Source organism: Lissotriton helveticus, chromosome 6 (genome assembly GCF_964261635.1).
Source record: "Lissotriton helveticus chromosome 6, aLisHel1.1, whole genome shotgun sequence".
In the NCBI taxonomy this organism is placed as follows: Eukaryota; Metazoa; Chordata; class Amphibia; order Caudata; family Salamandridae; genus Lissotriton; species Lissotriton helveticus.
The window spans coordinates 1,641,671,878-1,641,697,404 of record NC_136067.1 but is presented as its reverse complement, the minus strand read 5'-3'; the positions used below and the strand labels follow the sequence as shown (position 1 = coordinate 1,641,697,404).

The window sequence follows — 25,527 nt, the reverse complement described above, 5'->3', positions numbered from 1 at the left end:
CAAGTTGAAATATAGGACTGGCTACAGATCGCCCAATGAGATGACTAGTGACCCCTGTTTTTTTTGTTTTGCCCCTAGTTAATTAACCAGGTCCGTTAAATATCTTTTAATTTGGTAATTGAAGCGGTAAATACAAAAACCTAACTAGAATGTGCGTCCAGATTAGCACTTGCTCCTTAAAAAGGTGCAGAGTTGAAATTCGGTTGGTCTTTGTTTTGGTACATGGCACGCAGCTTGTAGTTGGGTATATTGCCTATGCAAAAAGAGTGCACGGATACAAACACATCAAATGGTACGAAAAATCCGTGTTGAGTACTTTAATCACTGGGATCGCGATGCAGTTCAAAGCGCCTGCCTAAACTCTATCTATCTATGTATCTATGTATATATGTATGTATATATATATATATATATATATATATATATATATTGCGCCGGTGTAATTGGGTAAGAGTAGCGCTTGTTTATACCGTCAGAAAAAGCAATCCACAACCTGTTGTCAGATCCCAAATAAACTTAAAGGGAGGCTTCTTATTCAATTGTCTCGGATCTGAACCCGCTAGACTTCATGCCAGTTTCGCATCTGTTGTGTCGAATTGTGATTCATAGAACATCAATGTAACTCGCGAGCCGGAAATAATATTCCAAATGTACTTATTGGAGTGATAGCACGATATTCCAGCAACATGGCACCATTTTAGTTTGCGAAATAAATCAGTGTTTGAGCTGCAGGTGTTACATTTAACCCTCACTTAGCTGGTCCAGCCTGGGATTTGCAACTGGAGCTGCTTTAGTCGTCCGCTCTGTTGGATGTCACCATTCTAGGTGTATTGGAGACAATCAACGTCCTCTGGAGCGTGTGGTTCTCATTGTTTTCTTTATTTGAATGCTGGTACTTGTATGTTGTACATCTGGGAGTACCAGAATACAAAAGAGATTCGAGATTGGAGAGGAGGATGAGCGGGCACGCCCATGTTATGAAGTTAACTATGCATATGCTGTCCGCTCCAGATCCCTCGTGCTGGTTATGTCTGAGATGAAGATCCTGAGTCAGGATGAAAGACGAAATGTCAAGTCCTTTATCTGTTTCCATCCACAAATCCACCCACAATGCCGCCTGGCATGACTGAGCGTTTTATTTCGCTCAGATTCGGCAAGACCATCGCACAGCGTGACGAGGAGCGGAAAAGGGCGAGTCACGTGACACTGCTTCGGATGCTGTTGGCATAGAACCCGGAAAGAAAGGTTTATGAGGCATTTTACCATAACCTATTCCGCTGCGGTCTCTGCTTTCAGGTTTTCGCGGGCTACTTCCTTGTCCCCGGGGCAATTGGCAGAGAGGCTGCAGATTGACAGCCCCGGTTACCATACAACTGCGCAGCCTGTGAGAATCCCCGCCTCTCTTAAATAATTGACTCATGAACTTCTTGCCAGTCGGTTACCTGAACCAGTCGCTATACGGAGACTTACTTGTCGGCATTTTTTTTCTTGATTTTGCTGTTGTATTTGTCTCAAAGCGGTGCGGTTTATTTTGTCCCTCTTCATAGAACGCCGCAAGGTTGGCATTCGTTTCAAACCCCTTGCTGTCCAAAAACCTTTATTCTGCTTGTTTCAACTTTAACCCTTTTTTGTTAAACTAGAAAATATATATTAAAGCAGTGCGCCTCTCAAAATGAATTGGTCTCAGTTCTCATCTTTGAACCCCTTGGACATAGCTATGTTTAATATTTAGTCCATACTAAGGTTTCCTGATAACATGCTGCTCCACAGTTAACCACCCCTCCAGTGTACACTAAATATATAAATATATAATTCATCCCTTACCATACTCCAATCCATGGCATGCCCTCATTCAGCCTTTCAGGTTGGAACGAGCACTCCTGCTCTATTTACTAGCTGTAGATGCCTTCATTAGGCTAATATCTTATAAATCCGCTTGTATTCCGTCAGAAATATAGTCACCGCTGCCACCCAGGAGAGCCATGTTAGCAGCTGTTAATATTATTCGTAACAGATCAGCATGCCTGCCTCTGTAGGAGTGGGACGCACCATATTTTATGAAAGAAAGTGCATGGTTGCGTTATTGTTAAACTTCATCCCTTCTTGGGACCTCCTTACCTTATCTCAGTTCTTCTGCCTTATGGAGTGTAAGAAGCTGGAGCATCTTTGTCGTAAAAATTATCTGCCCACTGACCGTCTCGACCACTTAACAGCTCTTAAACTTTAGAATAAATCAATAAAAGGTCTGCACTGTCTACTACTACCCTAAGATTAAGTCTGCATTTCACACCACCAGAGAGTCATTTAGCACAGCTCATGCTTTCATTCTTCTTCAGTGTAAGAGTATTTTGATCCTGCCATGGAGGCAGTTATACAAACTTCCGCTCCATCTCTGCTGCAGTTCCTAGTTAATTCCCATTTATCGCTTACGACTCATAAACCACTTTAGTTCCCAGTGTTCAGTCTGGATCGTGCCTTGATTCCCCCCCACCCCCACCTCCACAACTGGCATAGCCACTACCACATTTGCTGTTCTTACTCCTCCAAGTCTTCAATTTTATTCCCACGGTCTCTTCTGGCTGAAAGTCTGCTGTTGGAGTGGCTCTTTTGAAACTTCCTACCCCTGATCCCACTGTTCTTTCCAGCCATTATCTCTTGTCCCTACTACCCTACCTTTCCAAGAAACTTCAAAAGCACATTAGTTCTCATTTTTTTGCAAAGCCCATTCTGTACTGTATCCCTCGCAGTGATACTTTCTCGATCACAGTACAGAAACCACTCCTTGCGGTGGCTGATGATCTCCGTACGATCATGCAGTACTGCCGCCCTGGTCCTTTTAGACTTGTCTGCCACATTTAACCCAGTGTCTCACCCCTTGCTGATACATCGCCTTCAGCATATTGGAATCCAAGTCAGGTTTTGGATTAGCTTTTCTTATTCCTATCGGATGGTACTTGGGACTGTTCACTTTCGCACTTATGTTCCTACATTAAACCTCTCTTCCTGTGCTTTACAGGACACATCTGTAGCCCCTCTCATTTAAACTTTTATGTAACCTCTTGGGTTGTCTTAACAAGTCCTTTTGACCCCATCTCTAATCCTGTGCTGATGACACTTTAATCATTCTTGGACTGAACAGCAATTAGCACCTTTGTAGCAATAACTTCAGGTGCTGCCTTTTTAGTTGCTAACTGGATGAACACTATTTGGCTGAAATTTAATTCTGATAAAACTGAAGATTTGTTAGTTTAGCTGCCCACACTCCACATGATAATCTAACTGGTGGTCATCTCACACTGGTCCCTTTCCTTCACCATGTTCCAAGGTCTGGAACCTTGCATTCTTTTCAACTCCTCCCATGCTCTCTCATTTCATATGTCGCTGCTTTTTGCCGCCTGTTCTTAATGCAATTCTTCTTAGTAAAATTCTGCCCCTACTCCCTATTAACTTAAACTGTGTTCTAGGTAGCTAGCCTATGTCCACAAAGGCTGTGGTAATTCTCTCATCCATGGACTTCTATTATATGCATTTTTCAATTGCAGATAGTCTAAAACCGGTCTAATCTTAAGTCTGCTCTGCCACTCTTCCAGCCCCCAGTTACTGACTAATTTTCACTGGCTACCCATTGCAAAACATGCACTTTTCATAGCATCCTGCCTTTTACAGCCCCGGTCCCCATTACATTCAAGACAGATTCTGACCGTATGACCTCACTTGTCCTTTCACTCTCCCTCTTCTCATCCTTTGGTGGTTTCCAGGTCCTTCATTCCAGAAAAGTTGGATATTTCCTCTCCTATGTTGGTCCCAAATATTAGAACTCACTGCCTCTTTACTCCTCAAATGCAAAATAACATTGCCGTTTTCTGCATATCTCTGAAGACCTCTCTCTTTTCATTGTAATTTCTTTCGATTTCTTGTCTTTTTTTCCTGTGTAAGTTAGCGCCAGGACATTCTCAGTAGTAACTATTTTGTATTACAGCGTGCATAATGACATGCATGCTTTTGTTATACTGGTTACCTAGTTTCACATGCCTGTTTATTAACCAACATGGCACCCTCTCAACAGTTTGAGTGGCAGTTTACCAGTTAGAGCGTTCTGTGTAGTTCTCTATAACAACAAACTGGTTTGCAGACCCTTCCACAAGAAAATACCTGATTTTACTGCCAACTGAATTCACCACCGAATGAAAAAATTTGTAATCCATTCTGGACTACCAGAAATACGGTCTAGCTCTGTTTTGGGACTGGATATCATAGATTAATTATCACAGCATTTGATTGACCAAATGTGTGATTCTTATAGTCCCTTCTTTCATAAGCAAATCCAAGAAATGAAGTCCATGGAAACAAATATCATAAATTACACCTTTGAAGTAACAAAAAGCTCTAAAAAGTGATTTTTTTTTTCTGAGGAAAAATTATAAAGTGCCTTTGATTCAGAAAAGATGATACGATTCAAAACAATCAAAATAAACAACTACATTTGCATTACATTCGATGTCAGCATCCAGTAGTGCTTCCCGGATAAATAGGACATTATTATTACATTTATTTTGAAATTTTCCAATTCACATTTTCGTTTCATGCAGAATAAGCGCGTGGAGTGCATGTTACAACATAAAGAAATACGTATACAGTAATCAACTCCCTCCCTCTACCCACCCAGCCCAACCTGCCCAAGTAACCCCCCTAGGGATACCTCTCGTGCACCTAAGTGTCCATCGGAAAGAATGCAGGCTCTACCGAAGCGTCCAAAGATTAGCTCAAATATCATAGTCCATGAGCTATCATATATGCTGTGTACAGTCTGTGGGCGAGCTTCCCAATTCCTACACTCCTGCGCTACCCACAACCCCATATCTTACTGCAGCACACCATTCCATGATTCCACTTTGCAAGCTATCGTGTCCCCATACAACATCCCATCTTAGGTGCTCGCCCTTTCCCCAGTCGCACGCTCATCATTAGATGTATCACTGTCTGCTTGTTGAGCCCACATGTATGCTCTCAATGCGCCCCATATGTCTCGGGGACGCGACCTCAGTGGTAACTGTTCCGCGTATATTTGCAAATGAACCTGCCATGTTGTCATCTCCTGTATCCAGGCCTTGAAATTGGGCGCCCTGCCCCTTCCCCATTTACACGCAACATGTCGTCAAGCCAGGAGTATGCTTATCGCTAGGAATTTGCGATGTGGAGTGATAATATCAGTAATTACGCCAAGTAGGCCTCTGAGAGGTGTTGGGTCTATAGTGATGCCTAGCATAGCCATCAGGCCTTCAAAAACCTCCCTTCAATATGCCGCTACTAGGAGACATACCCACGCCAGATGCAAAAAATCAGCTAATACTTGGCCACATCGTGCGCATCTGTCACTATCCCTAAAGCGAAGCCTGTATAATCTTGCTGGAGTGTGGTAAAGTTGATGTAGAAACTTGAAGTGGGTCAATCGTAGCCTGCTGTTGCCCGACAGTGCTGCCGTTTGTAGGCATGCCGTCTCCCACTGGTCATCCGAGAGCGATGTGTCCAGGTCTGCGTCTCACTCCCTTCTGGCCCCCACTGGCGTGTGCGGAGGTGTGGCCCGTACCTGCGTGTATAGTCTAGATATTACATGTGTGTGGGGGATCCTTCTGGAGCATGAAGTGGATAGAATCATATGTTTCAGGTTCCGTTGGAAAGTCTGGGGTTTTGGCTCGAACACTTTGTTTAAGCCTAGTGTAAAGGAAAAGATCCATAAAGGAGTGGTTTTCCCTCCCGAAAAATTGCTCCGAGGTGCAAAACACTCCTCCAATGAACAAGTCGCCCCAAGTCCCGTATTGCAGCCTATTCAACATGTTATGGCATATCTTTTCCGTCGTGACGGGGAGCAAGGGACAATCATGCAGGGGCAGCTTAGGGGAGTATGTTTGGGTCACCCCTCTAGCCTTGGCCAACCAGGTCCACGATCTGACAGTACAGTCAACCGCAGACGGGTCTGGTCCCCTCTCATTGTGCGGCCTGAACCCGTAGCCCGCAGTTGGGACGGGGCCATGTAACCATCTTCTACCGCCAAATGAGCCATATATGGGGGATGATGGAACCAGTAGACCGCAAAGTGTGCCTGCGCACTGTGGTAGTATTGCTCGAAATCGGGCATGTCAAACCCCCATATCGGTATGGCAATATAAGGGTATCCAGCTTAAATCGCACCTGTTTGCCTCCCCAGATCAGGCGCACCAGCTGCGTTTTCAGTGCTTTAAAGAAAAAGTCTCCCGGGTGATGAGGAATGTTTATGAACAAATATAAAAATTTGGGCAGTATGATCATCTTGATTAGGGAAATTCTTCCCACCATGGAAAGGGGCAGCCACAGCCAACTAGTGATGTTGTCTGTTACTTTGGTTATGGCGCGACCGTAGTTCATTCTCATCAGCGCCTCCTTGTCCCATGTCATGTATATACCCAAATATTTGAAATCGTCTGTCACCCACTGGAGCGGGTAATCAAGCTCGTTTGAGGGTGTGCGATCAGTTGGGGGAAACACCGCCGACTTACCCCAGTTGATCTGCACTCCGGCAATAGCTCCGAATTTGGTGACCTCCAGCTGTATTGGATTAAGGTTATCCTGTGGTTTAGGAATATAAAGCGTGATGTCGTCCGCATAAAGGGATATGAGGACCTGCCTAGAAGGGTATATGAGCCCTCTGTGATTATGGTGTTGCCTGAGTTTGGCAGCTAAAGGTTCGATTGCAATAGCAAACAGGACTGGGGACAAGGGGCAGCCCTGCCTCGTCCCTCTAGAGATGGGAATGGCCTCGGATCTAGTCCCGTTGAGCAGGACTTTGGCGCATGGGTGAGTATATAGCAATTTAATCCAGTTGATAAAGGACTCAGGCATACCCATCCGCGATAGTATGCCCATCACATAGTCCCACTCTATCGAATCAAATGCTTTGGTGGCATCTAAGAAGACAGCCACCGCAGCGCTTTGAGGCTCGATGTCCTGGATCACCACTAGCAGAGTCCGGAGATTGTGTGCCGTGACACGGTTCGGTACAAACCCCGCCTGGTCAGGAAGGACCAGTTTCTCCAGGAGGAGGTTCAATCTTGTGGCTAACACCTTGGCCAGGATCTTAGTATCACAATTGAGCAATGATAAGGGTCGGTAAGAATCACAGGCATCTGGCGATTTGCCCGGTTTGAGCAGTGACATGATGTTAGCTTCTCTCATCGTCGCGGGTAGGCTGCCCTCCTCCAAGGCTTCGTAGAATACTGCCTTTAGGATGGGTGCTAGAGTAGAGACACAGGCTTTGTAAAAATCGATGGGAATCTCGTCAGACCCCTGGGCATTCCCGGAGCGCATGGACATGATTGCTTCAGTAATCTCATCGACCTCCAACTCCAGGGCTAAGAATCGGCGTTGGGTGTCCCCCAGCCAGGCCAGTGCCACGTCGTCTAGATATTCCCTAAGCTGTAACGCTCCCTTTCTTTGTGATGTGTAGAGTGTGGTATAGTATTCAGTTAGTATGTTAATCTGTTCGTGAGGGCGGTGTGGATTGTACCTTATTCATCTTGCAGTGACACTGTAGTTATTGAATCTGGGTGGGTGGACCGTGCTAGCGAGGGCCCTTCCCGGTCTGTCTCCTTCCCCAAATCTCTGAGCTGTGAAGTGCTTCCCCCGGAATTTACGTTCCCTTTCCGCTAATTCCATGTACTCCGTCATTTTCTCACGTTGCTGAGCTTTGAGTCCATCAGACCTCCAATCTAGTGCTATCTGTCATTCAAGTTCTTTCAGCTCGGCCTCCAATTTATGAAGGTCACGTCGAAGGTCTCTCAGTGTACCCCCTCCTTTAGATATGCACATCCCACGGACCGTTACCATGAATGCTTCCCACACTAGCGTTAAGCTAGTCACAGAGCCCGTGTTTCTAGGGAAGAACTCCTTAATTTCCTGTTCCATCTCCACTTTAAAAACAGTGTCCTGCATGTGAAAGGGGTTCAGTCTCCAGTTTAGGTAGGGGGAAAGGTCTGGTGGAGGCCTAGTCATGACTGGACAGGGGAATGGTCCGAAAGTGTTTTAGCTAGGTGTGTAGCTTTGGTGATCCAATGCGCTGCGCCTCTAGTGATAAATATATAATCCAGCCTGGCCCAGGTGCTGTGTACAGCCGAGTGGTGTGTCTCTTCCCTCCCAGTAGGGTGGGAGTGACGCCAGGAGTCTATCAGGTTATCTGCTGTGATTATGTTGGCTGTTTGCGCTGGGCATTGGTGTAATGTGCTGCGATTAGCTTGAGAGCGGTCCAGTGCAGGGTCGATCACAGTGTTAAAGTCGCCCCCCAAAAAACATATCTGTTTTCTAATATGTGTAGTTTGCCTCGGAGCGTGAGCAAGGGGTGGATGTCATCCGTGTTGGGCCTATAGTAATTTGCAAAGACTACATAGTGGGAGTGGAGTCTACCCCATAGCACACAGTACCGTCCATCTGGGTCTACTTCCTTCCCACTCTCTACGAACCGGACCCCACGCTTAATAAGGATAGCAACCCCCCTAGAATAATTGGAGTAGGATGCAAAGCAACTGTGGGAGGCCCAGCGAGATGCAAACCAAGGCGTGGTTCCCCGTGTGAGGTGGGTTTCCTGCAGCATAACTACCTGGGCGCCATGGCGCTCTAAATAGCCCAGCACCTGCCTGCGTTTCTTGGGGTCATTCAGTCCACTTACGTTCCAGGAGACTATTTGTAAGCGACTGCCAGTGGACTGGTCTTAAGTCATGGCTGTCGTGCAGTATAATCAGTGCGTGGTTTCAGCTGCATTCATTCGATTTCATCTCATTCAGCCTTCCTATCTCACCAAGCGGTTCCCTCCCACACCGGCTACCCCAACTCGCCAGGAATACACTACCCCCCCCCCCCCCCCCCCCCCCCCCCCCAGTCCCAAACATCCCAACACCCATTCTGTGAACTTCTTTAAAGTCTCAACAGTCAAAATGGAAAATAAAGGGGAATGCCCTCAATTGGAGGATTGCTAGGGGCCACCGAAGTGCCCACTCCACCTCCGTATCTCACCCAGCACTGTCCTCCTGAGCCCAGGAGTGGTTAGCTGGGGCGGAGGCGAGTGCCCAGGCGGCAAAAGTATGTATATAGTTCAAACTGTGAATATACATCACCATACGCCATATCGTCCATTGTGTCCATGTCTGCAGTTGTTTTCCGTAGTCAGCATTGTGGAGTGCGCTCCCATCAGCCTGGTTCCGACATCGGCGAGTGGGATCAGGATCTTCTCCTCCCGGACTCCTCTCGCGAAGCTGAACGTCGATCATGTTTAAGAAATTCGTCTGCTTGCTGTGGGGTGCCGAAAATGTGCTGTCTCCCTCGATGATGAATTCGCAGCCTGGCCGGGTACAACATAGTATACTGAATACCTTGGGTTTGCAATTTCTTTTTCACTGCGATGAACTTGCAGCGAGCCTCTTGGACATTTTGAGTGAAGTCCGGGTAGAATGATGTGACTGAATTGTCGTGCCTCACTTCCCCTTTCTCTCGCGCAAGGTGCAGCACCGTGTCGCGGTAGTTCAGGAACCGCATGATTGGGCGCGGTGGGGCTCCAGGGGGCGGGCGGACTGCCAGCGACCTATGTGCCCGCTCAATGACCACGTGGGCCGAGAAGGAGTCTTTCCCGAATAAGTCTAGCAGTAGGCGTTCCATGAAGTCCTCCAGCCTCCCTGTGTTGGTGGATTCCGCCAGTCCTACCATGCGGACGTTGTTCCTGCGTGAGCGGGCCTCCAACTCCTCATTTTTATCTGCGATGACTTTAAGCAGCTTGTCCATTTGTTGTAGGTGCTGTTGCCTGGTATTGGCCCCGTCTTCTAGGCCGGATACTCTGTGCTCCACTTCTTTCAGGCGTTCGTCGTGTTTGTCCAGTTTCGTTACCACAGCGTCCAACCTGGTAGTCATAGCGTCCATCTTCGAGTCTATAGATGTCAGACTTTGCTGCATTCCGACCAGGAGCGCTTTCCATCCTTCGTCCCTGGTTTCCGGCGGATCTTCGTCTTCGCGCTCTCTGGAGTTGGAGCCAGGGGGTTTGCGAGCGTCGAAAGTCAGTTTCGCTTGCCTGGGCTCTGTGCGGCCCATGCTTGTTTCGACTATGTGATTGGGCCACACCATTTGGCAGTGTCACTTGTATTTTGGGGTATTGCAGTGGACTGTTAACTCTGCGCCAGAGGCCTCGCCACACGTTTCAGGGTCTTCCACGGCCAGTAATGTCTCACTCTGCCCACCGGTCTGTAAGGGAGGGAGGGTCGTATTGCTGTCTGGAATTAATGTGGAAGTGGTCCGTCGCCTCTAGTGCCTTGAGTTTTGCGTCGTGCTCCGGGCTTCCTTGCGCCCCAAGGAGAGTGTCAGCTATCCCTCACGCGGTCTTGGCCTCCGGCACCCTCAAAATGGCGGCCTCTGACCTCCGGCAGTAAGGTTTCAGCTGTGGGGGACTGGCGCATTTTCAGTCCAGCCGTATGTGCAGTGAGAGGGGTCTCTCCGTTATGCCTCTCAGTATGGCCAGTTTTGCAGCTCTTTGCGCTTCCCTATTCCAGCCTCTCCTAAAGAAGGGACCACCGCGCCCGCATTGTCCCAAGATGGTGGTCCGGGCTCAACTTACCTGCGCGCAGTGTGTCCGGTAATGCGGGTGAGCACCCTTGCGTGTCTGTCGCTGTCCGGGCGTGGGTCGCAATTGCTTTTTGTACCTATGGCGGCAACTCCAGGCTCCAGACCCTTCTTCCGTCGGACCCCGATCAGTTCTCCGGGACCGCGGCGACCGCCAAATCGTGCTGGGGGTGGGGGAGAGTGCAAGGAGTAGTCCACAATCTCAGCCCTTCCTCCGTTGGATGTGAGGGAGGTAGGCTGTGAGTTTTTGCGCCGAGGCGCGGGTCGGCCGCAGATTCTCCCGGTGCAGGCCTCGCGTGAAAGCCCAGCCAGCCTCGGCCTCGCGTAGCTCCGCCCCCCCCACCCCCCCGGCAGAGTCTGTTTTCTCCCTCCACGTGTCGGCGGCTGCCGCAGCGCCGTCAAGCAGAGTCCGGATTTCAAAGTCGGACCACAGCTTCAGGGGGCATTCACCTGCAAATCGGTGGTGATGTAGGAGCGTTTTCTTCAAGCAGGGTGGGGTTTATGTGTAGAGATCCGCCTGCGGCTACGGGAGCCTCACGGCAGTGCGGCCATTGCAGTCCGGCGCCACCTAGCGCCCCCCAAGCTCTAAAAAGTTCTTGAAACTATTACAAAGCACCTGAAATGGAAGGTCACCAGCCTGCTGTTCCTTTGTAAGCTGACCGTACTGTAAAATAATTGTGCAACCGTGATAGTAAACCATCATAATAGACCAGGCTTTCAAAGACATCCTTTTATTAAAGTTCTGTGTACATGTTTGCATACACACATGCAGTTAAATATAGAAAGAAGTGACTTGCTGTATGCAACAGGTTGTCACTTGCATTATAAAATAAGCAACGCGCTAATAAAGCTCATGTGTACATGCAATCCAGATAGAGTGCAACGTTTGCTCATCTGGAGAAAACAGGAAATAAAACACTACACTAAGAACAAGGGCCGGTAGCCCTGTCAGCGCCAGGATCCTTAAATTGCCCTATATAAGGGTTGTGGCCACTTCTAATCTGAGACCAAATTTATAATAAAATAACAAGCAGGCTAACATTTTATTTTGTACTTCCATGTAACTTGTTGTAGGCCCAAGTCATAGTCCTTGCCTTCTTTTTGATGTGAGAATATCTATTGCATGTTTCACTTTTAGGCCTGCTCATCTGAAATATTAAAATAGAAGACAGGGTTTTAGCCAGTGATAAATTGGGGTGGAGTTTGATTTTATTCTTTGTTTTTCTTGAGAACATCTTCTCTTTATTAGCATTGTTGTGGGGCAACGTAAAGAGAAGCTTGGCTACTTTTGAAAGAATGAAGAACTTGCGCCTCGTAGTGCCAACAACATTGAATTTTGCATCAAGGGAATGCCAAATTATATCCGTCCTGTAAGACACAACATCACCCTACCACAGTTTATTTTGATATCCGCTCTTTCTCGTGCGTGTCTGGGTATGTTCTTGAAGTCTATGACTTGGTCTTGTTCAAATTCTTGTTCTAAACAAACTAGATCATGGCTTGTAAACTTAAGCTCACAAATTGTTCCACAGAGACCAGCACACTATCAAAACCATATTTTTGTTTTTCAAAAAAAGTTGAAGACCCTTGCATGCGTGAGCATGTTGTCATGAACTGGAAAATATACTTCACTTCATTCATCTGTTATCAGCAAACTAAGTCATAACAAGTTTCTGGTTTCCTGCCTCAGTAGCCCCACTTTCATGCATGTTCCTCAACTTTCAGCGAACATAGACTAGACTTTGGGATCTTACATTTATCTAATGTAAGCAGGGAAACATTCACCTGCATTCCTCTTGAATGACTGTATGATGTCAACTTGTAACACTCTATTCACAACAATAAGTTCATTCATGGCATCATACAGGAGGGGAATGACCGGGCCTTCTCTTTGCAGCAAAAGGTTAAAATTAATAAAAGCAAGTAACAGTCTGAAAAAATGGACCGTAGTTTTCATTCATAGGCTTCTCAAAGCACTGAACAAGTCTCCCTAACTTGTCCTGCTAGTCCTATCACTACCAGGTATTGACTGGAAGTATGCATGGAGAGTGTCAAACTGAAGAATTAGTCTGTCTAACCATGGACGTCCCTAGCTATCTCACAAAGTGAACTTCAGCATACAGAGGTAATCCGAATCAACATATTACCTGAATTCAGCATATACATTCTTACATTTTGTAGAATAGTAAAACCAGAAGTAGACCTCTACAAGCAATACTTCTACATCAAAGTCAGCTGGAACAGATAGTGAAAGCAGCATTGAATGCTGCGTTATGGGGCAAGGACAAGCCATGAAATAGACAAGATGTTTGGAGTTATGCCATGCCACATTCACTGAAGAACCATCTACACCAAAGCTAACACAATTTTCCAATGCAATGCTTGCTTTTCTATAACATTAGAATCCGCAGTGAATATTACTTCATCAGTATTTTCTTTGTTTAAACACGTCAAAGTTGCAGTATACCGAACTCTGCTTCAAATCAAAAATACCTAGAGTTAAAGGATTCAATTTTTCAGTGCCTTCATCATTGCTAACATCAACATACAAACTTAAGACTGAGACTGTCATTCTCCATTGTCAGTCAACAACTCTGGTGCAGTAGCATCATTTAATACGCAGGGTGCTTTTGTTCTAGGACACGCATAAGCCTGCACTATTTTAGAGTCCAGGAAACATGTTCGTATAAGGCTGCCCAAATCATCTGCAGTGGCAAAGGGCACATTTTGCTCAGCCAAAAATCCTATAAATGTTATTTCTGCCTCTGTGGCACGAGAGCCTTCACTGAAATGTTTTTGTTAGGTAGCCTGTGACGGGCTTAGTTTTAATCTTTGCGCCCTGATGGGATGTATGAACAGTACCAGTAATATGGTGTATTAGATCAAATCCTCCTTTTATACCTACAAGAAACTTTCTGCTGAAAGTGGGGGTGCGCCAGGCAGTGAAGTCCAAAACACTATTGTAGTATCAAGTCTTTATTTCAAAATAATCTTTTCCTTGTGTTAATAACACATACAGCTCAGCCAACGCGTTTTGTTCCCACAAGGAGAACTAAATCAGGGCTGAAAATGACATAAAAAACTGAAATCAAAACACACAATAATCACAACTAAAGTACGTTACAAAACGGCACAGGACTCTAACAAATACCACAGTTATCTACTCACAAGGATTCTTAAAACACTCAAAGACCTTTATATTGACAAAATATGACCGAACCAAAGGACATGTAGAAGCTAGAATGGACATAGACATCACCACATATTAAGATTGAACCATAAATATAGCAGATATGTAAATGTAAACTGATTGAATCTTTTAACACAAACCAAATCAATGGCATGTGTAGTGCCCAAGAAAGAATTGGCTAGTACAGAGGCCACACGTAGGTGTATATAAACAGTTGTTAGACATTTTTCGAAAAGCAGGGGGTGCGAGAGTGCTCAGGAAGAACATATACACGCTCCACCCTTATTGAAAAAAATGCACATATTATTAAAGACAGCCCAAAAGTAGTTCACGACCCCAAATAGCCCATGGGCGTGAATGAAAAAGCACACGTGTAGGCCAAACAAGTAGACCTTAATGGGTAATGAGGCCGGTTTAGAACCAAGGTGGAGTATAGGAGAAGTATAAGAAAAAGTTTTGCCACGTCTATTGGGACCAAAGTCTGACCTTAAATAACACGAAAGCTTAGATTATTGCTTTGCAAATATCTAGTGTAAGCGCTCCAGTTTATTCCGCTGGATGCAGTGGGAATTCCCAGGGCTTAGTCATGCCTGAATGTGATCTGTTGTATATAAAAACCTATGTTAAAAGCTGTATGCAAAATGCTTGGCCTACATGGCACACACCACAACATATCCCTATCCCATGTCATCAAGAATCCCACCAGATACAGTGGCTCAAATGTCCCAGGTAAAGATGGCACACTAACCATGTCAATAGGTGGTCATTAGTTTTCAACCATCAGTGGAGCTCAGAGCGATTAAACACGTATACCAAATTATCTTTATTGACTGATTTAGTGTCCTTCTCGAAAAATAAACCACCCGCTTGTTCCATTTGAAAGAGTTCAGAGCATGTTGTGTGTCTAGATCTTGCAGTGATATTCATAAGTGAAAGTGCAATACTTCATAAGTAGCCCCGCTGATGCATACCCCAACCGTATGTCGTGTTACGGCGGCATTGCAGTTAGGGGATAACAATCCTCAAGTCCAAAGAATTTGGATATAGGGGTCAGAAGGCCTGCCCCACACCAGCGGGTATATAAAAAGTTAAACCTCACTGAAAGTTGTTGGACTCATAACCACGTGGGTTCTCCAGTGGCATGCAGTCTGAGAGCATAACATTCCACTCCCCTGGCCACCGTAAACCCCTAACTGTTTAGGCAGCCTGCTGCTATAAATATTACTAAAACCCGTTAAGCATTAGCCTCTCCATAAGTCCTCATAGCCCCATGCTTGAATAAGGGCACAGATCGCTCATGAAGCAAAGGCCATTATATACCTAGGTGAGTATCTCCTCCATTGCCACTATTGACAAAATGTCCACGTCACAGCACGTGTGTGTTGATTTCAACTGAGGCACACCCTTGCCTTTTCCAACACTTCGTGCAATTTAATAAAAATACCTCGTTGGATGTTGTGCTATGAGCTAAACCAAACCACTAAAAAGAACCATTGGTCCCTGAGGACGTGCCGAATTTAATGTACTGCAAGTCCGTTAAGCAGATAAAATTGCAAACACTTCCTATGTCGCCAATAAACAAAATGTTAACTATCTGGCATATCCAGTGATCCCTATGCGCCTCCAAACTCACATTTTGACGAGAACCTCGTAGTTAAAGGAAAGAGAGGGGAAAAAAATATATAGAAAAAAATACCTACAAGTAACTTTCTTCTCACAAATCAAGCAGCAGAAGGCATATGTATCAGTCTTAACAGGAACAATATCCCTAGAGTTAACGTTTCTAAAATTATGATTGTCCCCTATGAGTTTTAGGAAGATTTTAATTTAAGAACGAGTGCTTACAGGTGTTTTTTACAAGCACCTACACAGCACTCCAAATGCAGGCTGCTGTAATACAAGGCAAAAACTCTATGCTGTGTATCATGACACTTGTTGAGGGCTGGACCAGATACTAAGTTTAGTAATTGACTGCATTGAGTATACTTGGGGCTCCATCCCACAGATGTAAAATCTATCCCAGTTCATTATAGTGTTTGTAAGGAGCACTCCCACATTTTACTGAAAAGAAAACTGTACACTGAGAAACTGAAATGCCCAGGAATACACAATTGGGCCAGGATATAGAGCTTTTATTAAAAGGGTAGTCTCATTTATCCCCATTGTATATAGTAGACCATATACCTCACCTCCTCCTATATTGCATGGAAAATAAACATATGTAAAAACAGTTGGCATTCTGCCTTCACTTCTAAAACATAAAACCCAACTAAAAACTGATGACCTAATTCCTTGGAGGCAGCATCGGGCGCAACAAAGCATATACAGTGAAATGGATATACTATTTATCGATCCACTTTAAAGCATATAACCTGATTTAGCTACCTTTGTATTGCTCTGCTTGCACCCAGGACAGGTTGAATTTACTTCAATAATACTGTACCTCAGATTGTTCTTGTTAGGTTTCCTTTTGGCATGCACCAGCCCTACTCCTTGTTCAATCAAAGCCATTTGTACAGAGCGCAGCTACCTCGACTGAGGCGTCCTGACGCTCAAAGCAGGCTGTAGAGTGTTGAAACTCCTAGCTCAAGTGCAGGCCTCACTGTTCTCCGTATTGGATATTATTATGCCAAAATACGGAAGGGAAAAAAACGACTACATGTCAAACGTTCCGCTTGTATGACCAGCAGGGATAAAACACACTGTAGCCAGTCTTTGGTGGTCATAGAAAATCTGCAGCCCAGCCCTGAAAATATCCTTCATTTCTTAGAAGTCAGACGTGTTTGCTATTCACACCACTGATCTGCTTTACCCACTGTCAACAATAATCAACAGTGTCCATTTTCCAATACCAGTGAGTCGGTATCAGTTGTACGCTGCCATACCCGTATGCCTCCTAGGAAGTAGCAGACTCTGTTCCCCTATGCAGTTTGCAGTGACTGGAGGCCTGTTCAATGTAGTACTATAAACAGACCCCCCAGGATATTGCGGCATAAATTTGCAAATTTTGCGGCACAAAAATCGAAATTTTGCGGCACAAAAATGAAAATTTAGCGGGATTATTGCAGTACTTTATTTTACTCGAAATCATTCCTAAATCAATAGAACCTGTTTTAGCATAGTATTCCTCTTTGACATAGGCATGTTTAAAGGTTCTGCAGCTCTACGGAAGCACAGCTCCAATCTCCTAACTTACTAATCTTGTGGGAGGGGCGGTATTTCTCCCTGGGATGTTCTAGCGCCTATGAGTGCACCCCTGCCGGGGATCCACGTTCACCCCTCCCTGGGTGCAGTCACATAGCCTCTCCTTCGCTCCATGAGTGCAGTCACACAGCCCCCCTTCGCTGCCTGGGTGCAGTCACACAGCCCCCCTCGCCCCCTGGATGCAGTCACACAGCCTCCTCTTGTGTCGCGTGCACTGACTGACTCCCTTTTATGGGTAGTGCTGACAGGACCGACATCTCACAAAAAATGCAAAAATCATCCTTCAGAACCAGGTTCCCCAGTTCCAAATTCGGCAGCTCCGACCATGGTGTCTCATCCTCTCCCCCACTAAACACCATACTGCCCCACTGAGAGAACCTCGCACCGCCCTCCACTATAACCTAATTGTGCCCCGCTATAAACACCTGGATGCAGCTCAATTTAAATTACGCACTAGACGAGCAATGTGCTGAAAATTAAGCGACATTATTGCGGCACTTTTATTTTACTCAAAATCATTTTTCAGCCCTAAATCAATGTAACCTGTTTTAGCAACATTGCTCAAAGGGAAAGAGACCACTTAGTGTGACTCACGGGGGATATAACACCACAGTATAGTGATACTACTAGCCATTATGCCTGTTACTATGTATACAGTGTGCTTAAGAAAGAGCCCCTGCAGGATTTCCTGCGTTATTAAAATGCTTGAGCATTGCAACGGCAGACTCTCCATCATATGTGATGCTTTTGCTGAGGACTGCTTTTGTTTAGCCAACAGCACATTGCATTGTGGGAATTTTAAGTTTTGTTCAGTTTATAAAAACGAATAATATTAAACATTAAGAAAAGCAGCTGAGCTCATGGGTAGCAATCCGGTACTCTATGAAAACACAAGTATTGCAACACAGAGCAGAATTTATTATTTATGCAGGCACCACCTTCTCACAATTAAAAAATCTATTGTACTTTTATCCAACAAACGCATACATAAAACTTTTATTGTTTCATCGTCAAAATGAAGCCTGGAGTAGTTGAACATGGGTAGTTTCCAGGTTGCTGTGGTATGGCAGTTTATAACCGTAACCACAGCCCCAGGAGACAGTCACTTGACAGTGACAGCTGTTTAGTTTGACTTGCATGCAGGTTAAATAGCCTGGAGACGGAGTGCCACACGGACTGTCTATAGATGACAGCTCATTGCGTCACAGGTCGTAGCAGGTTAAACTTAGTCTAGGAGAAAGAAGCACCAACCTTCAAAGTACTCCATTTATAATGCTCGTTATGTCATCTTGTAAGACTGCAGCATGTTAAAGAAAACAGACACAGCAAGGTGACCATGCTAGTTTCACTTTAGGTTAGGCCTAGGTTGACATCTCATGTTGTCAGGTCAGCTGCCTGGAAGAGTAGGCTAATACCTGAGAGTGTGGGACACGAAGGGGCTGGCTGGTAGGCCAGTGATAAAGTTACTAAAAATAATGAGAATGTCTGTAAAAGTCCCAGTATTTTCTTTTAACCGTAAAACGCAAATACAAGATGTAATTTCGAAAGTACTTTAAGGGACTAATTATTTGGCATCCTAAAAAAAATTGAGATTTATATACCATTTCACTCAAGTAGCAGCTTCTGCATCTCAAAACATGAAAAAAATGGCTAGTGTGCTTGCGTGTCAAATGTGGCAACCCAAATGTGGTGATCGTCTTTGATGGGGTCACTTGAACGGTTATGGTGGAAATAATACTTTTTTCTTTTTGAAAATTAGTGTAAGGGTTACCAGTCAAGTTCTAGAGTGCCTCCTTTTGATGGACACGTATTGAAAAGGTTTCTGTTACAGTCTGATTATGTATTACTGAAAATATATATTTTCAAAGCCCTTGTTTTATATTAAACACATTTCCTGCACATTTTGTGGCAGACTATCTTTTATTGGGGTGGGTAGGGGGTATAGGGTGGTGTGTTATTTAGGTTTATGGGTGTTAGGAGTATAGGTTGATCAGAGTATTTTTTTAGGGTTTAGGGGCGAGTAAGGGTATAGGGTGGTAAGAGTATTTGTTCTTTCACGGTTTACGGGTGGGTAAGGCTTAGGCAGTGGGGTGTGTGTTGGGTGCCCCTGCCCAAGAAAAAATGTAAATGTATTCTAATGTAAAAAAGAGTCTGTTTAAGGGTCACCAACCCTCCCCCCTGACCCCCGAAACTTTCTTAAAATAATTACAATTATTGTGTGTATATATGTATGTATAGGTTTAAACGTGCCTTTCATAAACGTATCTTGCATGGTTAATGCATGTGTTGTATTGCCATGCAGCCAACCCGTACCATATGCAAAACTGTGGTTTAACACTGATTTTCAATGGCTTTCCAAGTTGATGTCAGAAAAAAAAAACCTTTTTCGTGTTATGTGAAACTTTGTAAAGAGAACCATTTAAACCGTAAACAAACTTTAATGCATGAAGTGTAGGACGGTTCTGTATTCCTTCCACTCGGTCAATGAATGACGAACAATATGTGATGGAGAGGGAATCCCCCATGCCATGTTATCACTCTAAACGATTGTGGCATTCGTGCACATTCTAGCTCAGGGTTCCCTTTCCTGCAACTCTGGCAGTGTCATCAAAATGTTATCTATTTTTACAGGGGTGGTTGTATGTTGTGTTTTGTTCAAAGTTTAAAAGTTGTGTTTGGGTGGGTAATCTGATAGTGAAGTAAGTTCTGTAATGGGAGATTTTTGTAATATCTTAAGTGCACACTTGGGTCTTCCAATAGCTAACATGTTATCCTGAATTGAGTATTCAGTTGTCATTGCTCACCGTGAGTTAACTATTTTCTGAAATAGGCATCACAAGCCAATGAAGTAATGTACGTGTGATATATTTATGCTGTTTTTACAGCAGAGATTCTAAGGTGTATGTTTCTGTGGTATATTGCAGTGCTATTGGTTTGGCAGCTTTGCTAGCTAAGTGGCTTTGGGGCAGTGTTGTGTGTATGGGGGTTTAGCGGGTCTATTGAGCCTGTGCTGACAGAGGTTTATTTGAATGTGTGTCTCAGATGATTGTGTGTGATGCCGCTTGTGAAAAATCTATTATCTCAGCGAGTTCTGAAAATGTTTATTAACAAAAGAAAAATAATCTATGAATTAACCTGGCGACAAGGTGTTCCCTCTACATACTGTGAGCATAAACATGTATGTTGCTACCACAGTTAAACTAAGGCAGTAGTTCTAATTTTCACAATCCTTGACCCATGCAATGTTGTAGTGCAGTTTTAAAAGCAAATAAATTGGCCAAAAGTGTGTGCACTTTGAGTCACATTATTATTAGGATATTTAAGGGAGCCATAGTCCATGTTTTTGTTTGGTACGCGTCTTGGGAAGTGAGGGTGGAAGAAGCGGAAAACAATATATTTCTGGTAAAACGGTTAACTGAACATATGAAAACTCTAAAAATAGAGGGCAAGTTGAGGAAAATGAAAACTGCTAAAACTATCTTTGGTATCTTAATTCCCAGGCTTGCAAATATGCTGGTTTAATAAGACCCTATATTCCATCCCTCCATACTAAACCCATAATTAATTTGGTTATTCCTTCACACTGCTCAATTTGGTAATGTACACCTAATTAATCCTTTTGTATCAACGAGTAGTATTCGAATCCTAGGTTGGCACAAACTCCATGCTGGCAGCAATGGCATAATCAAGAGCATTCAGCTTTGTCAAAGGACAGCACTTTGGGTTTCCAAATGGATCGTATGTTAACACTAATTCTGTGGCATTGGTAACTTCTAAAACCTTAGCTACAGTTGGCAGTTCATGGACTCTAAGCCCGCTCCCATATTTAGGGAACAAGAAAGCAAAGTAACAAGCCGTTTCAGACTGTTCTCTGGGTAAACTTTTTCGGGTGTGAGGACTTGGTAGGAGCATGACATATTGCTGGGATGATGTGAGCAGGATAGGAAGATCTGGACTAGTTGTTGGGCAATTGGGTAGTCGGGCATTGGCTCATTTACCAAAAACAAAGAGAAAGGTTGCACTATATTGGCAGAGGGGAATAAAGCACTTCACATAGTTCAAACTGACAACGGGCAAGCTCTGAATATGATTGGGCATCAGATAACACATCGCAGCTGCTATGACCGTAAGCGATGCTGCTGTTTAGACTTTTTCAACCAATCAACAAGCAGGGTCATCAATGTGTTACGGAAACAGAAGCCATTAACTACTAAGGGATAGTAACATTTTCACATTCATCATGTTACTGCCTAAATAGATACATTTCAGGGCATAGTTCTTTATCAAAAGGAACAGGGTCTACTGGCGCACGCCTTCGAGCGTCCGTTGGCAATTGGGCACAAACCCAGCATGAGGAAAGATTGAGGCTCTGTCGGTATTCCAAAAGTTGCAAATAGATACAGGGATCGCCAATCTTGAGGGTGGGTGGCGCGCAGAGTGCTGTTGATATCCAGCCTCACCCCCCCACCCCCCTCCCCAACACATTCTCTCTAAAGAAAGCCCTATGATAAGCTAGACAGTTGTGAATTGTTTGGTAACTTAAGATCATCAAGAAAACCTTTTAATGTAAGTACCATTTTTAATTGGGCTTCTGGCTGATGTGATGAAACCTAGTTCCATCCAGAGGAGCCTAAAATCATGTGAACCTCGAGGCATATTTGAGATCGGTGAATATATCAGCAATGTTCTGAGTAGCAAGAATACAAGCATGGGTAAGTTCACTCAATCTACATGAGTGAAATTTACTTGATATAAACACACACTCAACATCTTCATACAGTATACCCAGGTACCACACAACCGTAGGCATTTCTGAGACCTAATCAATCAGCTTAATATTTAAGATCACAATTGGGTATTGGTGCAGCAGAAAGATCAATATTGAGACTTGGTCAGATGGGTGGTTACAGAGAAGCAGATGTGTGTCAATTCTGGGCAGTGGTTAGCAAGGAGGTGAGGTTTCAGAGAGCGCATCTGACTAAGCCAGAGGACTTCAATCCGTGGGGCTTGACCCCCATGGGGTCTGTGGAGTCCTGGGAAGGGGTTTGCACATTCCCCAGCTTCACTTGTGCCTGCAATCCAAAACGTTTGCTTTCATTTTGGAAAAAGACAGCCATCCTGGGGCCACTACTTTAGATCGTGATCAGCCGAAGTTTTATCAATTGAATCTCTAGTGCTGTGAAAACTTTCATGCCAGGGTGCCTGCTTACCTGAATGAAATGCAAATTATCAGCTATCTGCAAGTGTAAAGGGTGCTTGGGAGAGGTTCCTGGCTTTAATTGATCAAATCACTTCAAGCTTTGTGATGGCAAAGATTTGTTTTTTGAGTGGTAGTGCAAAGAGTTAACTACTGGTCTGTGAATTTCTTGTTTTGAACTGCATTTACACACCCCTAAAGAGGTGTTGAAGGGACAGTTATGTACAAAAAAAAATTGCATTACATACGCTTTGGTATTACCAAAATCTACATTTTGGAAGCACCATTTTATTATAAAACGATTTGCACGTTTTGTAGCACTTTATCTTACACTGTAATGCAAGTATCAAATAATTACTTACATATTCATAGTGCTCTCTCATAGGATGTGACCTCGTAGCACTAAAAAATACAAGTCACTATTCTCCACTGCACCAATCAAGATTTAACTTTGTGGCTGTCTGGTTACTCTCACTGAGTAACAACTTTTAAATTCTATTTTTCATTACACTGCCCATTATTTTATATGTAGATACCTGATGGTGAAAGACCTAAAACACGTACAGAATGCTTTGGTACCTATTTGTGAGAGGCTTGCATTGCCAGAGCATCACTTTATTTTTTACTGTCCGGCGGCGCTAGCGTCTCAACTATATCTATGAGGCAGTGAAAAGTCATAAGCAACAATGGAGGAGTACCCCCTAGGAGAAAAAACAGAAAAGAGTATTTTCTGTGTCTAGAGCGTAAAGCTCAGGTTAGCACAGTCTGCCCCAACCCGTTCAAGGACAAAGCCTGTCCTTGAAGAAGACCCCTCACTCACCAACCTGGTTGGTGACATGCTTAATCATCGGGGTCCCACCCCATAGGCCGAATGCCCATAGGGTGTGCTACGACACCTGATTACAGTGGTGCAGGTTTTTTTAATTCGTTTATATGTGCAGGAAGTTACAGTGAAACGTGTGTTAAAAAAGGGCCAATCTACTCACAACAAGATTTTATTCTTGAGTGTTTGGACCCTTATAAAAACAGTGTGGCACCTGTGCCTAACTAGGAAGACTTTGGTGTCTCGAAGTGTGTTAGATTAAGAATAGCAAGGTGTGCTATGTGATTTATACAAGTTAGGTCTACATGTTTCAACCATTCAAAATTATTGGTTTTCGTCAGGACCGTGGTGGTTAAACGGGGTGGTCCGCACACCGTGTGGCTCAGGGGTTAGAGGCAGCAGACCCGGAAGCTGAGATCGGTCCTGGACCAGGGTTCAATTCCCCGCCTCGGCGGGTCTTGGGCTAAAAATTCCACGGACTCGATAATTCTCGCCCCGGTGCCTCCTCCACTCACGGGTTCACACTCTGCGACTCTGGGCAATAGCTTGCTTAATCTCCACAACGGCCCCTCACGGCGGGATGCCTGACTTTCACCTTGTGGATACCCTGCTATCTCACAGGGGAATACCAGGAAGGGTTCCCTAAGCAAGCGCCGGGAAACCCACTGCGGGTAGCTGTGCGCTATATAAGCTCAACTACATTTACATTTACATTTACATTTACCCTAAAGTGCGTCCAGCCCACGCTCAACTAAAGACCAAAAATGATGGTCTAGTGTAAAAAAAGTGTCTTTATCCTGGGTCAGGAGAAAAACCTGCAAAAAAGAAATTGTTGTATAGGGTTGGGATTACACACTGGGGAGGACAAGAGACAAAGGTACACATTTAACAATTATGGTGTTTAGTGAAATCGCCCAAGTAAGGTGACACAGGCACACCTTATTGATCAGCACGTACCCGTGGTCTATCGGCAATGATAGACTAATGTGCTTCAAAACGGTAAATTACCGGAGCGTAGAACCACTCGACATTGTGTGGATATGGTGGTCTAATGGTATGGCAAGGATAGTGGGAGGGGAAGTGAGGGAGAGTGATCGGCATTCGTAATGCGGCGTTTGGCAAGTTCAGGCATTGCAACTGGTGTTCGACGGCTAAGTAATCGTGCCGCTTTTACGCTGGAGGTGCAGTTGACCTATATACAAAACTTGTGTATTGTTTACCGTTTTGAAGCACATTAGTCTATCATTGCCGATAGACCACGGTGGGCGATTTCCCTTAACACCATAATTGTTAAATGTGTACCTTTGTCTCTTGTCATCCCCAGTATGTAATCCCAACCCTATACAACAATTTCTTTCTTGCAGGTTTTTCTCCTGACCCAGGATAAGACACTTTTTTTTACACTAGACCATCATTTTTGGTCTTTAGTTGAGCGTGGGCTGGACGCACCTTAGCGTGTGCGGACCACCCCGTTTAACCACCACGGTCCTGACGAAAACCAATAATTTTGAATGGTTGAAACATGTAGACCTAACTTGTATAAATCACATAGCACACCTTGCTATTCATAATCTAACACACTTCTTGAGACACCAAAGCCTTCTTAGTTAGGCACAGGTGCCACACTGTTTTCATAAGGGTCCAAACACTCAAGAATAAAATCTTGTTGTGAGTAGATTGGCCCTTTTTTAACACACGTTTCACTGTATCTTCCTGCACATATAAACAAATTAAAAAAACCTGCTCCACTGTAATCAGGTGTCGTAGCACACCCTATGGGCATTCGGCCTATGGGGTGGGACCCCGATGATGAAGCATGTCACCAACCAGGTTGGTGAGTGAGGGGTCTTCTTCAAGGACAGGCTTTGTCCTTGAACGGGTTGGGGCAGACTGTGCTAACCTGAGCTTTACGCTCTAGACACAGAAAATACTCTTTGTTTTTTCTCCTAGGGGGTACTCCTCCATTGTTGCTTATTACTAACCCCGGGGACCAGGAGTTCCCTCCACACATAGCTAGTGTAATTCCCTCACTCTCTATTGATATATATGCAGTGAAAAGTCACCCTGCATGGCCTCATAGATATGGAGTAAGACATAGCAGTGCAAGTCACAGCTTTTCCTTACTCTGCGTCAAAGAGGTGTTCCATGGGCTTTGCGTGGGGTTCCCATGGATTTTGATGCTGCTCAATATTTACAAAATCAAGCAAACCTGAGGTAGCTCCAAAAACGGACACCTCCCCAGGGGAGGCGTAACGAGGAGAAATGTTTTAATAGTTTTTTTTTTCTCTTTCCACGTATGCTGCATTCTGCAGCTCACATAGAAAGGAAAATTCCTCTCATGATTGTTTTTGTGAAGGAAAGTCCCTCTTCCTGTACAAAAACAATCCTTCCTATGTTGGTGCTACGCTGTAATTTGTGCACCAATGCAAGGGGGGAAAGGACAGGAATTCACCATATTTCATAAATACGGTGCGTTCCTGCCAT

General features: G+C 44.5%; 1 protein-coding gene across 2 annotated transcripts in view; it reads left to right on the top strand.

Moving 5' to 3' along the window:
* RTN4 (reticulon 4) overlaps nucleotides 1-25,527 on the top strand; it is a 223,482-nt gene that overhangs the window by 1,225 nt on the left and 196,730 nt on the right. The gene's annotated exons all lie outside the window — the stretch shown is intronic.